This window comes from Lissotriton vulgaris, chromosome 7 (genome assembly GCF_964263255.1).
Source record: "Lissotriton vulgaris chromosome 7, aLisVul1.2, whole genome shotgun sequence".
Lineage (NCBI taxonomy): Eukaryota > Metazoa > Chordata > Amphibia > Caudata > Salamandridae > Lissotriton > Lissotriton vulgaris.
Genome location: NC_141695.1, coordinates 1,216,822,714 through 1,216,837,223, shown reverse-complemented (window position 1 = coordinate 1,216,837,223; position 14,510 = coordinate 1,216,822,714). Strand labels below are relative to the sequence as shown.

The 14,510-nt window shown below is 44.2% G+C and overlaps 1 pseudogene; it reads left to right on the top strand.

Moving 5' to 3' along the window:
* Positions 1–11,944: 11,944 nt before the first annotated feature.
* LOC147703272 (uncharacterized) lies at positions 11,945–13,016 on the top strand (annotated as a pseudogene).
* Positions 13,017–14,510: the final 1,494 nt, after the last annotated feature.

The window sequence follows — 14,510 nt, the reverse complement described above, 5'->3', positions numbered from 1 at the left end:
GTAGAGATAGCTGACATAGTGTGTGGAAATATTATCCCCCCCTATGGCCTCGTACCAATCTCCTATTGTTCTAACCGCCCTATGGTCCTTAAAGTTGATAATTATCACATCCCCCCTTTTATCTTTCGGCCTTGAGCCCACCCAAACAGCACGCCTTACTGACAGGATTTCTCCGTTGACGTGTGCGGGGAGGGGTCTATTCTGCTTCAGCCAGTAGATGGTTTTATTTTTTAGGGCGTGATAATTCTCTCTGGCCCCTTCTGCTAGTTCTGGTACTCCTGTCATAACAATTGTATATGGGGCTGATTCAGGGGGCAAATCTACTATCCTATGTCTAGATCTTTTTAGGCGCTGTGGTGACTGCTCGCCCACCTCTCTGCTTGGTATGGTATTCGTAGGGGGATTAGGGTTGGTAGTTGGTAAGGGGGGAATTCTTTCTACAGGATTCTTCTCTGCTGTATTTTTCTCTCTTAGGTTGGTTTTAACCCCATCTTTTGCCTGAGTATTGTTGGGTGGTTTAGAATTTTAGTTGTTAGTTGTTTCTTTTGAAGATTTGTGCGCTGCTTTTTTCCCTGGAGCAGTTCCAGGTTTCAACGATGCACCACTGGTGGACGGTTGTTCTGGTGGTATAGCGTTAGGGGCAATAGAGTTTTGTGTGGGATGTTTATTGGATTGTGGCAATAAATTGGTGATAGCCATGGTATTTTCTTCTATTTGTTTACCCAACTTTTCTAAGTGCGTGCTTATTAGTCTTGTTCTCTCCAGAAGAGGAAGCATAAGTGCCTTCACTATTACCTCTATTCTGGAGAGAAGTTCAGCCTCCATTTCAGGGAGTGGTCCTGACATATTGTTCATTTTCTGCACCATACTGACCTTGGGGGGTAGTATGAGTGGAGGGGTTGTGTTCAGAGTGATGGTTGTGTTTGGAGGTGAGGGGGAAGGTTGTCTCTTTCTTTTCTTCGGATGATTATTTGGTTGTTCCGAAGGTGTTGAAGAAGAAGCACATAAATTAGGAGAACTAGATAATCTGGATGTATTGGGGCTAACTAGGAGGATTTCTGGGGCTGGCTCAGGTTCATTGCTTTTTGTCTGATTTGTTTCCTCTCTTGCCTCGATTCCCAGGGGAGTAAGTGAATCGATGTCAATAGGGATAATGGTAGAAGTCAGGGAATCTGAGACAATCACATTAGGTGAGGTAGCTTTCCCAATCAATCCTAGAGAAGGGCGCTTACCTGTTAGTAAGTCCATAGATAAGCGCTTTTCAGTGTCCGCTATTTCTTTTTCTAGGACGATCGTTACCCGTTTAAAAAATTGATCGATGGTCCCTGTTACTGGCCCCTTCTGATGTGTTAACGGTTATGTTCCTGGGTTTTCCAGGGTCTGAAGACATGGTTACACGTGGGTATATGTACAAGTAGAAAAGACAAGGGCAACCGTACAACAATTCACGGTATCTCGTAGTGCGTAAGTCGATGGAAGATTCATAACGAGTGAGGGAGAAAAGGATGGAGTCTTACCGGGAAATAGTCGTTAGTCGTTAAGGGGGTAGCCCGTCCCGTCCTTGGATGGCCTTAGACGGCCCGCCCTTTGCCCGGGCTGTGCCCCGGGCGCTCCGGCGCAGCGGTACTATGACTCAGCAATAAAGGAAGTGTAAGGCGAGGGGCGGGGCAGGCAGGGAGAGTGACCCAGGTGTTACGGGTCTCGAACTCACGCAGGGACTCCTGGAACTTCGAGTCCCTGTGGGTCAGCTCGCAGCCCTGCGGTTCCCCACAACAGCACACACAGCGCAGCGGGACCCGTGCAGCGGGACCCGCGCAGCGGGTCCGGCAAGGAGCTTGCTGGAAGTCCGATGAAAACCCCACTCTGACACAGTGGCAGGCTCAGTCCGCAGCTTCCGGTACAGAATTCAGATGATCCCAGCGATGATGGATTCAAGCAGGCTCTTAACCGCTGAGGCAAGGGCGGGGCAGGCAGGGAGAGAGACCCAGGTGTTACGGGTCTCGACCTCACGCAGGGACTCCTGGAACTTCGAGTCCCTGCGGGTCAGCTCGCAGCCCTGCGGTTCCTCACAACAGCACACACAGCGCAGCGGGACCCGCGCAGCGGGTACGGCAAGGAGGTGGCTGGAAGTCCGATGAAAACCCCACTCTGACACAGGGGCAGGCTCAGTCCGCAGCTTCCAATGCAGAATTCAGATGATCCCAGCGATGATGGATTCAAGCAGGCTCTTAACCGCTGAGGCAAGGCCGGGGCAGGCAGTGAGAGCGACCCAGGTGTTACGGGTCTCGACCTCACGCAGGGACTCCTGGAACTTCGAGTCCCTGCGGGTCAGCTCGCAGCCCTGCGGTTCCCCACAACAGCACACACAGCGCAGTGGGACCCGCTCAGCGGGTCCGGCAAAGAGCTGGCTGGAAGTCCGATGAAAACCCCACTCTGACACAGGGGCAGGCTCAGTCCGCAGCTAAGTTCCGATACAGAATTCAGATGATCCCAGCGATGATGGATTCAAGCAGGCTCTTAACCGCTGAGGCAAGGGCGGGGTAGGCAGGGAGAGCGACCCAGGTGTTACGGGTCTCGACCTCACGCAGGGACTCCTGGAACTTCGAGTCCCTGCGGGTCAGCTCGCAGCCCTGCGGTTCCCCACAACAGCACACACAGCGCAGCGGGACCCGCGCAGCGGGTCTGGCAAGGAGCTGGCTGGAAGTCCAATGAAAACCCCACTCTGACACAGGGGCAGGCTCAGTCCGCAGCTTCCGATACAGAATTCAGATGATCCCCACCCTTCTGGACAACCTGGCCAATCTTGGACTCAAACAACTTGTTGACACCCCCACCCATATAGCCGGACACACGTTCGACCCCATCTTCACCTCCAGCAAGCACATCTCCTTCGATCGCACCACAGCTCTCCACTAGACGGACCACAGCTGTGTCCACTTCAGCTACAAAACCACCCTGAACCACAACCGCCCACAACCTATTCCTCGAAGAAACTGGAACAAAATCACCTCCGAACAACTCCTCACATCACTCAACCAAAACCCTCCTACCCTCTCATCGGACCCAAACCAAGCGGCCACCAATCTCAAGCAATGGATCACACTCAGTGCTGACGAATTAGCGCCCTTGAAAAATCACCAGATCAAATCAGCCAGCAAAAAGGCTCCCTGGTTCAATGATGACCTTAAAAAATCCAAGAAGCTATGCCGCACCCTGGAGAAAACATGGAGAAAATATCCAACCTCCGACAACATGTCCACCCTCAAAGCAGCCACCCGCAAACACCACCAACTGATTCGATCCGCCAAGAAATCAGCTTTCAAGGATCGTCTCGACAACAACAATCACAACAGCAAGGAACTTTTCAACATCGTCAAAGAATTCACCAACCCCACCGCAGCATCTAACGACATCACTCCCTCCCAAGACCTCTGCGATGCGCTATCCTCCTTCTTCTACAACAAAACTGCTGACATTCACAACAGTTTCGAGAATACTCCCAGCGTTCAACCCTCCCCACCCCCCTCAGATCCTACTCCGCCAACTAACAACCTTACCGCCTGGAACCCAATCACCACTGAAGACACCATCCGCCTAATGAACTCCATCCACTCAGGCTCGCCAACCGACCCCTGCCCCCACCACATCTTCAACAAAGCGGACTCCATCATCGCACCCCATCTCCGAGATGTCATCAACTGCTCGTTCAACTCTGCCACCTTTCCAGAAAGCTGGAAACAAGCCGAACTCAGCGCCCTTCTGAAGAAACCCACAGCAGACCCCTCGGAACTCAAAAACTACCGACCCATATCCCTCCTCCCATTCCCGGCCAAAGTCATCGAGAAAGCCATCAACAGCCAGCTCGCGCCTTCCTTGAATCCAACAATGCCCTCGATCCATCTCAATCCGGGTTTCGAGCCAAACACAGCACCAAAACCGCCCTCATTGCTGCGACTGACGACATCTGAACACTACTAGACAACGGTGAAACAGTGCCCCTCATTCTACTCGACCTCTCCGCCGCTTTCAACACAGTCTGCCACAGCACCCTTATACAACGCCTCAGCAGCATCGGCATACAAGGAAAAGCCTTGGACTGGATCACCTCATTCCTCGCTGGGAGAACTCAAAGAGTCCGACTTCCCCCATTCAACTCTGAGGCCACTGTAGTCATCTGTGGCGTACCACAAGGATCTTCACTCAGTCCCACCCTCTTCAACGTTTACATGAGTCCACTCGCCTCCATCGCGCGTCATCACAACCTTAACATCATCTCTTACGCCGACGACACCCAGTTAATCCTTTCCCTCACCAAAGACCCTAACACCGCCAAGAACAATCTCCACGAAGGCATGAAAGAAGTAGCCGAATGGATGAAACATAGCCGCCTAAAACTCAACTCAGACAAAATGGAGGTGCTCATCCTAGGATCTTCCCCCTCTGCCTGGGACGACTCTTGGTGGCCTTCCGCCCTGGGCACAGCACCCACACCCACAGACCATGCACGTAACCTTGGCTTTATCCTAGACTCATCTCTCTCGATGTCCAGACAAGTCAACGCAGTCTCATCCTCCTGCTTCAATGTACTTGGCATTCTTAAAAAGATCTTCCGTTGGATCCCCCTCGAGACAAGAAAAACCGTCACCCACGCACTGGTCACGAGTCGACTGGATTATGGTAACACACTATACGGCGGAATCACAGCAAAATTACAGAAAAAACTACAACGCATCCAAAACGCATCAGCGAGACTCATATTAGACATTCCTCGCCAAGACCACATCATCGGACACCTAAAAGACCTCCACTGGCTTCCCATCAACAAAAGAATTACATTCTGCCTTCTCACCCACACACACCAGGACCTTTACAATCTAGGACCCGAATGCCTCAACACTCGACTGTCCTTCTACAAACCCACCAGACAACTAAGATCGTCCAATCAAGCCCTCGCCGCTGTCCCGCGCATCCGAAAATCCACCAAGGGTGGCAGATCCTTCTCCTTCCTTGCTGCCAAGACCTGGAACTCACTCCCCACTCACCTCCGACTTACTCAAAACCACATCTCCTTCAGAAAAGAACTTAAAACCTGGCTATTCGACAAATAATGAACCCCTTCCCCAAGCTCCTTGAGACCCTCTGGGTGAGCAGTGCGCTATACAAATGCCCGAACTTGAACTTGAACTATCGACGCTTCATCCAAAACTTTTCTGAAAAGGTGAGTCCAATTACTCGTTTGCTTTGAAAGAACGAAAACTTTGTTTGGGGACCAACTACTGAGGAAGCATTTCAATTCCTAAAAAAATCCTTTATCTCAGCACCTATTCTTCAGCATCCAGACCCAAATGAACCATTTTTTATTGAAGCTGATGCACCAAATTGGGCCATTGGAGGAGTACTTTCGCAGCGTCACAAGAGCACCGGAAAGCTTCATCAAGTGGCTTATAATTCTCGAAAGTTATCTCCAGCAGAGATCAACTATTCCATTACTGACAGAGAGTTATTAGCGGTGAAAGAAGCATTCCAAGAATGGCGACATTATTTATTGGGAGCTAAACATGTGGTCACGGTCTTTACTGATCATCAAAATTTGCAGTTTTTGAAGTCTGCTCGAACCTTGACCCCACGGCAACTTAGCTGGTCTCTTTTCTTCACTGATTTTGACTTTGTTTTAACTTACAAGCCTGGAGTTGTGAACGGAAAGGCTTACACGCTTTCTCGTTTGAATCCGGATGAAGAACCAGGATCAAAACCGGAGTCTAAGTCAGAGGAGTTTATCATTCCCAAAGAAAAAATTGTGGCAGTTTCTGTGGTCGATGAGTTGGAAGAATGAATCAAGGAAAAATTTCAGAGAGAAAACTACTTGAATTGCGAATTTGAGGGTCCAGATCGAGCTGTGAAGGATGGTAAACCTTTTATTCAAGAGAAAATATTTGTTCCTGGCGAAAAGTTACAAGAAGAGACTATTGGCTTGTTTCACAATCAGCAATTGGCTGGGCACAAAGGAATAACCAAGACCTTGGAGCTCTTGAAGCGAAATTTTGATTGGCCAGGCATGAACACTCAGGTAAGACAGTATGTTGCCACTTGCGAACAATGTTTAAAAGGGAAAAGTCTTGGACAACCATCTCATGGTCTTCTCATGCCTTTGCCAGTACCCCCTTATCCATGGCATACTGTGTCCATGGATTTTATTGTTGAGTTGCCTTCTAGTCAAGGGAATTCAGTCATTTGGGTGGTGGTCGATCATTTCACCAAGATGAGTCACTTTGTCCCCCTAAAAGGTCTTCCAAATGCTACGCAATTGGCTACCCTGTTTATTCAGCATGTGGTAAAATTGCATGGAATTCCTAAGGTGGTCATTTTGGACCGAGGATCACAATTTGTGTCTCGTTTCTGGAGATCATTCTTGAAAGGGTTGGGAATTGATTATCGTTTGTCCACCAGTTATCACCCAGAAACTGATGGACAGACTGAGAGGGTTAATCAAGACCTAGAACAATATCTTCGATTGTACCTGTTGGAACAAGCCGGAGAGTGGCCTTCCTTACTTAGTACTGCTGAGTTTGCTTACAATAACTCTGTACATTCAGCAACGGGTTTCTCCCCTTTCTTCCTAAACTATGGCAGATATCCCATATGTTGGTGGATCAAGAAGAAGTAAATGTACCGGCTGCAAAGGAGATAGTTCAGAAATTGCAACAGGCATACCAGCTAGCTCTCGAGAATCTAGTTAAGACTAAAGCAGCTTAAAAAAATCAGGCAGACAAGAGTCGTAAGGAGGGACCAGTTTTTGAACCTGGGGATCAAGTTTGGGTCTCCACTTGTCATATGCGATTGAGAGGAAACCGAAAGTTTCAACCTAGATTTGTGGGTCCATATCCAGTGGTTCGAATGATAAATCCAGTGAGTGTTAGATTAAGTTTGCCTAAAACCTTAAAGATCCATCCAACTTTTCATGTGTCTTTGATCCGACGAAGACCACCAAATTTGTGTAAGGTTCTTCCACCAGCCCCAATTTAGGTTCAATCAGCTCAAGAATTTGAAGTCAAGAGAATTCTAGACTCCAAGATTAAGAGAGATCAGTTGTTTTATTTGGTGGATTGGAAGGGTTATGGTCTTGAGGAAAGTTCTTGGGAACCCAGTTCAAACGTTCATGCCCCAAGATTGGTGAGGAAATTCCATAAAACTCATCCACAGAAGCCTAGGAAGGGGGGTTTGGTGGGGGGTACTGTCAGGAATGGAGTTATGTCAGACCAAAACTCGCCCTCAACATCTCTCAGCAAGGACCTTATGGTCACTAAGACTCTTGAACACCCAGTCAGTTGGAGGGAGTTAGTGGCAAGATTCCGTTCCAAGATGGCTGATGCACTTCCCGATGCTTTAGACCGCTACTGCGGTTAGCGCTCTAGTTGTTTACTCCTTGCGCTTCCTAGTGTAGTTGGAGCGCAAGCGAGCGTTCTACTGCGCACTTCAACCTATATTTTCTGAGAGACGGTAGCACCGTGCTCTCTCTCCTTCTGAACCGCTTTCCTTGCGGTGGAATTTAGCGCATTGGTTACTCTGTTCATTTCCCCGACTTCCTCACTCTTTGGCCCCTGTTATTTTCCCTCGGAGTTCCGAAGTTGAATGTCCTGTGTTTCGTCTCCTCTGCAAGTCCAGCGGCAGCGGTTGAAGTTGGAGTCCTGCTATCAGAATCAACCCTGTGGGCTCCTGTATTTTCCCCTGCCTTTATTCCTGGTAAGAACATTCCAATATCACATTCTGTCTGCTGCTAGTGGGTATTTACAAGCAGCCTGATTCAGCATTTCTTATTGGAAGATTTCAGTAGAGGGAAAAGACTCAGCCTCATTTCTGAACGTATCCAAATCAAGTCAATGAGGTATTGACATTACTAAAGGATCAGACTTTGATTTCTTGGTGCTTCCTACCAGACTTTGTCCCTTGGCGCCTCTCAGGATTTGACTTAAAAAATGTATTGCTAGTAGTTCCGTGGAGTCAGTCAACAACCTGTGGATTTCAACAATTCTGGTTCCAGACGTAGATAGAAATATATATATATTTTTGCTTACCACCTCTAGTCTGCTGCAGCGAACTTCTAAAGGTCCAATCTACCAATTCCTATTGAGTATCAGTTCCAGGATAGACTATCCTAGTTATTTTAGAGAGAGTCAGGAGTTGTAAGAATGTAGTAATTGTTTGTTTAACTATTTCAGGTGTTACATTCATCTCAGAAGAAGAAGAGGTGAAGACACCAGTGTGGCAGTCTCTCTGTTTTTTCTTCCACTTCCCCTTTCCCCCTCGCCTCTGAGACCAGAGAGATCTGGTTCAGGGGAGTAGGGGAGTTGGGAGATTAGTTTCGAACCTTCCGGCTGACGTCCCTACGGAATTCTGGAATTCCAGGTAGTGAGTCTTGACACCCAGCTCCTCGTGGAACCCTTATTGCAAGTCTGAAATTATTTTGCAATCATCAGTCCATTCCTGGAGTCGTTCTAGAAGAATGCGACCAGCAACCTTTCCGAGTGAGTCCAGGAGTGAAATGGGTCGATAGCATGATGGACTGTTTCGGTCGCCCATTTTAAAAATCGGCACTAAAATTGAGGTGGACCATGATTTAATTAATCCAACATCTTTAGCAGCTTCAAGCACTCTGGTAAGAATGGGGGACCATAGATATATTTTGAACTTAAAAAGATCCACTGGGACCCCATCAGGCCCTGGTGCTTTCCCTGATCTTGAAACTTTTAGGGCATTTATGAGTAAAATTTAACTGTATTGGATATTCTGTTTGTCTTGGAGATAGTTCCTTACCCTCACTATTAGAGTGCTCTATATTTGACTCTGGTTCCTGGCTGAATATTCTTGAGAAGTGATTCACCCATGCTTTGGTATCTATAACAACATCTATCTTTGGTGTGTCACTTGTTCCAAGGAGGAAAGGAGATTTAACTATTCTCCAAAAAGTAGAGCTGTCTTTTGTGGAACAGCTTTTATGGAGCTGACTCCATTAGGCATCTCCTATATCTTTTTTCCGATGTTTTAGGGCCACAGCGTATGCCTTTCTAAGTCTGGTAATCTCTACTTTATCCTGGTTATTGTTACTTAGGGCGTTTTATAATGTTGAATAAGCTTTTGCACATTTTGAGTTAAACCAGCCCTTTTTAATATTTCTATTTTTTGATTGTTTTCGGGATAACTCTTTTTCTATATTTTTAACAATAACACTATAACTCAATAGAATTTGTTCAGATGTAGCAGTAGGATCATGACAGATTTCAATAGAGGGCGAGGCATGTTTGACTATTTTAGTCGTTATCAAATCTTGATATATTTTTCCCCATTTTAATGTGAAACCATTGAGTCTTTCTAATTTCAGTGTCTGCTGATCCAGTAGACTCAAGTAATTTAGCTCCTCCATATAAGTGGATACAGATAGTGTAAGACTAATAGGGAAATGGTCACTTACTGCGTTGTGAATTGTATCAAACTTTTGAATGGTCAATGCTGTGCTATAAGAGGCAAGAATGAAGTCTATTGTACTTTTTAATCCCCTCCCATTGAATGTTGGAGAAAATGTGACAGACGGAGTGACCAACTCATTTGCAAATCCAGCTCCATACCAAACATAATCTCATTCATGCGGTTGCCCACATTTGTGTAAATAAAGTGTGTTAAATTGTTCTCTCCCTCGTCTTGAATACCACAATTATTGGTACAACTCTTTTTGCACAGAGATAAATTAAAATTACCACCCCAGATCAATGCAAACGATTTGTTAATATACTTTGTTCGTAATTCTTGAAATAAAAAGGAAACCTTGTTTAAAACATCAATTAAATCAATTGAATTCAAATTATCATAAACATTTAATAAAAAGTAAATAGACATCTCATTTACATTTAACATCAAAATCTGGCAGTTGCTTTCCATCCTCAATGGGACTATTTCCTCGAAAACCAGAGTATTTGATATGTACGTTGTTAAACCCCCCTTGCGTCTTTCGAGGTGGATGGTATAGCCTCAGAAAAGTATGTCTTATATCCCACTAGATGGATTGGGGAACTAAGCCAAGTCTCTTAGAGGCAAACTATATTGTGTTTTCTTACTAATTCCAACCAGATTTCATTATTACATTTTTAAAGTAATCCTGCTATATTCCAGAAAAGAATATAACATTTCAGATCTTTTGATTCGGGTTGTGGTCCCATGGGCTGGAAGGATGTCTCTACATTTGTTAAGAGTTCTATGTGATCTTTTTTCAGCACTTCCTCATTCGAATGAGGGCCCTCAGTTTCTATTTTTATTATAGGTGGACTATGAATATGGGTGTTTGATAATTCATTTGAGTTCCCTATCACTAATATTGCTGATAGATCAGAAACCACACTATTACTATGTATTGGTAACCTCCAGATCCAGTCATTCATTATCGTCTAGCCCTGAAAGAGCATTACATCTATTATAGGTGGATATGGGCTGTAATGGCCATTGCACAGTAGGGGTGTTTCCCCATTTTATAGTGGGATAGTTATTTCTTCTTGGTGGATAGAAGAACCCCAATGGTAATATATTTATTCCTATGGCATCAATAGTATGATTTGCCCCTTTCCTCAAGATTTCATTCACCAGCAAGGGTGAACCAAATGTCAATACTACACAATCCCCTAACAAGACCCTCTCCCGCGATCCCACCCACTGCACTCGTCTAACCATCTTGAAATCCTGGAATAGTTATCTAGATGGGTATCGGAGGCCGATGTATCATGGTGGGAAGGGATCGGAGGGTAAGTTTGTTTACGATGGTACAGAGTAGAAGGCGATTGTGTCTGCGGTATACTAGGCTGTAAAGTTGTTGGAATATTCTAACAATTAGCCAGAACCTCCATGACTCTTCCTTCTTTTTTGCTGCTGCCCATAAGATAAGTTGTGTTTTTAAATTCTCCTAAACCTTTCAGTTTGTATGAGTCTTGAATGATGTTAGAAAGGGATGGGGAGTGAATGTTTTCACAAGATAATGGTATTAATAGTATGATTTTGAAAAGTGAGATCGTTTTATTCTAAAATTCTAGTGAAGTTCTGTTATTCTTTGCTCAAGTTAAGTTATCCTTTGTTTTAAGTTTGGGCTGACTCAGTGAGGTTAATTTATTTCTGCGCGATGAGTTTGACAGAAAGTAAAAAAAAAAAATGGGCTCTGAAGATTATTTCAGTCTCTGTTCTGTGTGAAGACCATGATTAATAGGCTCATTAAAAAGTCAATAATGTCCGAATAGGGAAAGATTTAAGTTTTGAAAGAACATAATGTGTGCTAATAGATTTCTGAGGAGAAACGGAGTTTGAGAAGGTAGTATGTTTTAGATTTCATTTTTTGGTTTAGGATTTTACAGGTAAAGTTGGGTATTTATAAAAGGATATGCACGTAAAGTTTTGTTTTTAAAGAATGGTCTAGTAAAATAAGATTTCGTTTTGAGGCTGTGTTAAAGATCTAGATGATTGATTCAACATTTTAAATTTGTAACTGAAGCCTACCGTTGTATAATTGTGTAGGAAGATTCCATTCAGAGCAGCCTTGGCAGAAGCATTCTAGGTGTGTACATGTTGTCGAATGCATGCGCAGAGGTCAACGTCCTTGTGCATGCTTCTGTAATGACTTATGCGTTGAGTTTCTGTTTCTGTCTGAAACTGACTAGAGGGTTTCAGGCGAGGAGAGTCGGAAGAGTCTGGAGTACTAGAAAGTTGTATTTATAGCAAAGAAATCCGTGATATTAGGAGCGTTTATATTTTTTAAGTGTTTGCCGTTGAAATTAATAGTTTTAAAACAAAGAAAGCACAGATTTGAAGGTCGCACATTATATTATTTTGAATACAAGTTTTTTATTATTAATTTATTGAGTTTTAGGTGTTAGAGCAGTCTGAATAGAGAGCTTGTAAATTAGAATATTTCAGTATGTCAGAAGTTAATGCTTTGACACAAGCAAATTTAAGTATGGAGGAGAGAATTACTCTTATGTTAAACAAGTTTGCGAGTGATTTGGATTCAAGAATTGATAAAAAATTGGAAGAAATTAAGAAGGGTAGTGGTTTTAATACCCAGGAGGAACATTATTGGTCAGCGGGTGAAGCTCCGGTGTTGGAGAGGAAAGGTGGTAAAGTGAATAGGAAGAGAAAGAACGTGGATTCAGAAGGTTTGAGATGTAAAAAAGCAAAAGCTGCATACCAACACTCAGGTATTTTGTGGAAACGTGCAAAACAGGCAGGTGTCGAGGACAGACATGGTGACCTAGAAAGATGTCATGGTAGTAAAAGACATACTACCGTATTATGTGATGAGTCTTCGGGTAGTGCGGAAATAGAGTTAAGTCGTTCTTCAGATTTTGATTCAGATGTTGAAATGGTGAATAAGGATACAGATAAAAACAGTGAGTCCAAAACAAAAGAGAGACATGAAGAGAGTGCTGGGGTAATAGATCCTTTAGGGGAGTCTATGGTTCATCCTAAGATGATAAAGCACCCATTATAACCTGAATGGAGCCCGGCTGCACATGTTGCAGAGTATGTCCAGATGTGGCTCAGAAAACAGATACCAAAGGACGTGAGGTTGAGACTTCGTTCAGAGTGTCCTAGACCAAGTTTAGCAAATAAGATTGCTTTGACACCTGAGCTTGATGCAAAGATTTTTGCTTTTGTAGCAAAAGGTGGTAGGGATCCCAAGAAGGGATTGGATAAAGGGCTAAAGCTGTTTCAGGACAGATTGCTTGACATAACAGGTCCTTTAACAAAAATATTCGATATGGCTTAGGAGGCCTATGTTGATAAGAAAGATCTGGACATAGAAGAACTAAGGGAGTGGATTCAGAGAGCGGTGTGTTTGTTGGGGAACGCGAACACCGCAATTTCAGTTGAAAGAAGGAAGAGCATTCTTTTAAAAATTGATCCAAAGTTGGTGGAATTGGCCGGCAATGAGGGTGGATCCGATGCAAATGGAATGCTTTTTGGAGAAGCTTTTATTAAAGAGATGAGCAATTATGTGGGTGCTTTCAGTTCTTTGGAGAAATCTCAGAGAGATATTAGGAACGTTTTTGGAAGGGCCGGGAGAAGTCGAGGTTGTTTTCCCGGCCGTGGTCAAGGAATCACAAGGGCCTCGTTTGCCAGAGGATTCAGAAATTACAACTATAATTACCAACAACAGACTGGATATCAACCTGGAGGATTCTATCCTCAGAAGGAGAGAGGAAGTTCTAGGGGAAATAGAAGGCCGAGAAGGTCAGGTAAGACAAGACCCTTTTGTTACCCATGTAAGGTGGGGCGGCAGACTTGCCCAATTTTACAGGAATTGGTGTGTATTAAGAAGGGATCCTTGGGTGTTGCAGACGGTTTTGGGTTATCGAATAGACTTCATAGAAGAGTTGGTACAGTTTCACTGTCCACAACTGATAAAGTTCAGCTTGGAGCTGTCAGAGTTGGTAGAAAAAGAAGTAAAAGAGTTTTTAATGAAAGGAGCGATTGTAGAAGAATTTGAAACGTGTGCGGTGTTCATAAGCAACATTTTCTTAGTAGAAAAGAAAGGGAAAGTTATGAGACCAGTGATAAATTTGAAGAGTTTGAACGATTGGGTGGAGTACCATCATTTCAAGATGGAGCGTTTGCATATGTTGAGAGATGTACTTCAGTCAGGGGATAGGATGATTTGAATGGATTTAAAGGACGCATATCTAACAATTCCGATATGGTTAGAGCATCAGAAATTTCTGAGGTTCAGATGGGGAGGAAAGTTATGGAAGTTTGTTTGTCTCCATTTCGGACTTTCATCAGCCCCTTGGTGTTTTACAAAGATGCTTTGTCCTGTTGTTGCATTCTTGAGAGAAAGAGGACTTTGTGTGATAATTTATTCAGACAACATTCTGATTATGGATCAGGAGAAGAGGAAAGTGGAAGAATACACAACGTTGGCTGTGAATCTTTTGGAGAATCTAGGATTTATTGTAAACAGAGAAAAGTCATGTTTAATTCCAAGTCAGTAAACTCAGTTTTTAAGTTTCATGATAGACACTATTCGAGGTCAATTGAGGTTACCTTTAGACAAAATGAAGAAATTAAGGAAGGAAATTCGAAGGGTATTGGCTATGAATGTTATATCTTTGAGGATGTTGGCAGGGATTGTAGGTCTTTTATCTTCAACAATATAAGCTATTTTTCCAGGGCCTTTGAACTATCGTGCTCTTCAGAGATTGAAGGGCAGTCATTTAAGACATGGTATGAAATATTCTCAGGAAATTACTCTTTCTGGAGAGGCAAGGTCAGAACAAAATTGGTGGCTAAGAATATGGAGGCATGGAATGGGAAAGCAATTTTTGGAGTAAATCCAGAATTGATAATAGAGTCGGATGCAAGTTTAACTGGTTGGCGGCACGTTGTGGTGCAAATTCGACAGGAGGATTGTGGACTGTAGAGGAGAGTCAGATGCACATAAATTGTTTGGAACTGTTGGCAGATTTATTTGCAATCAAACGTTT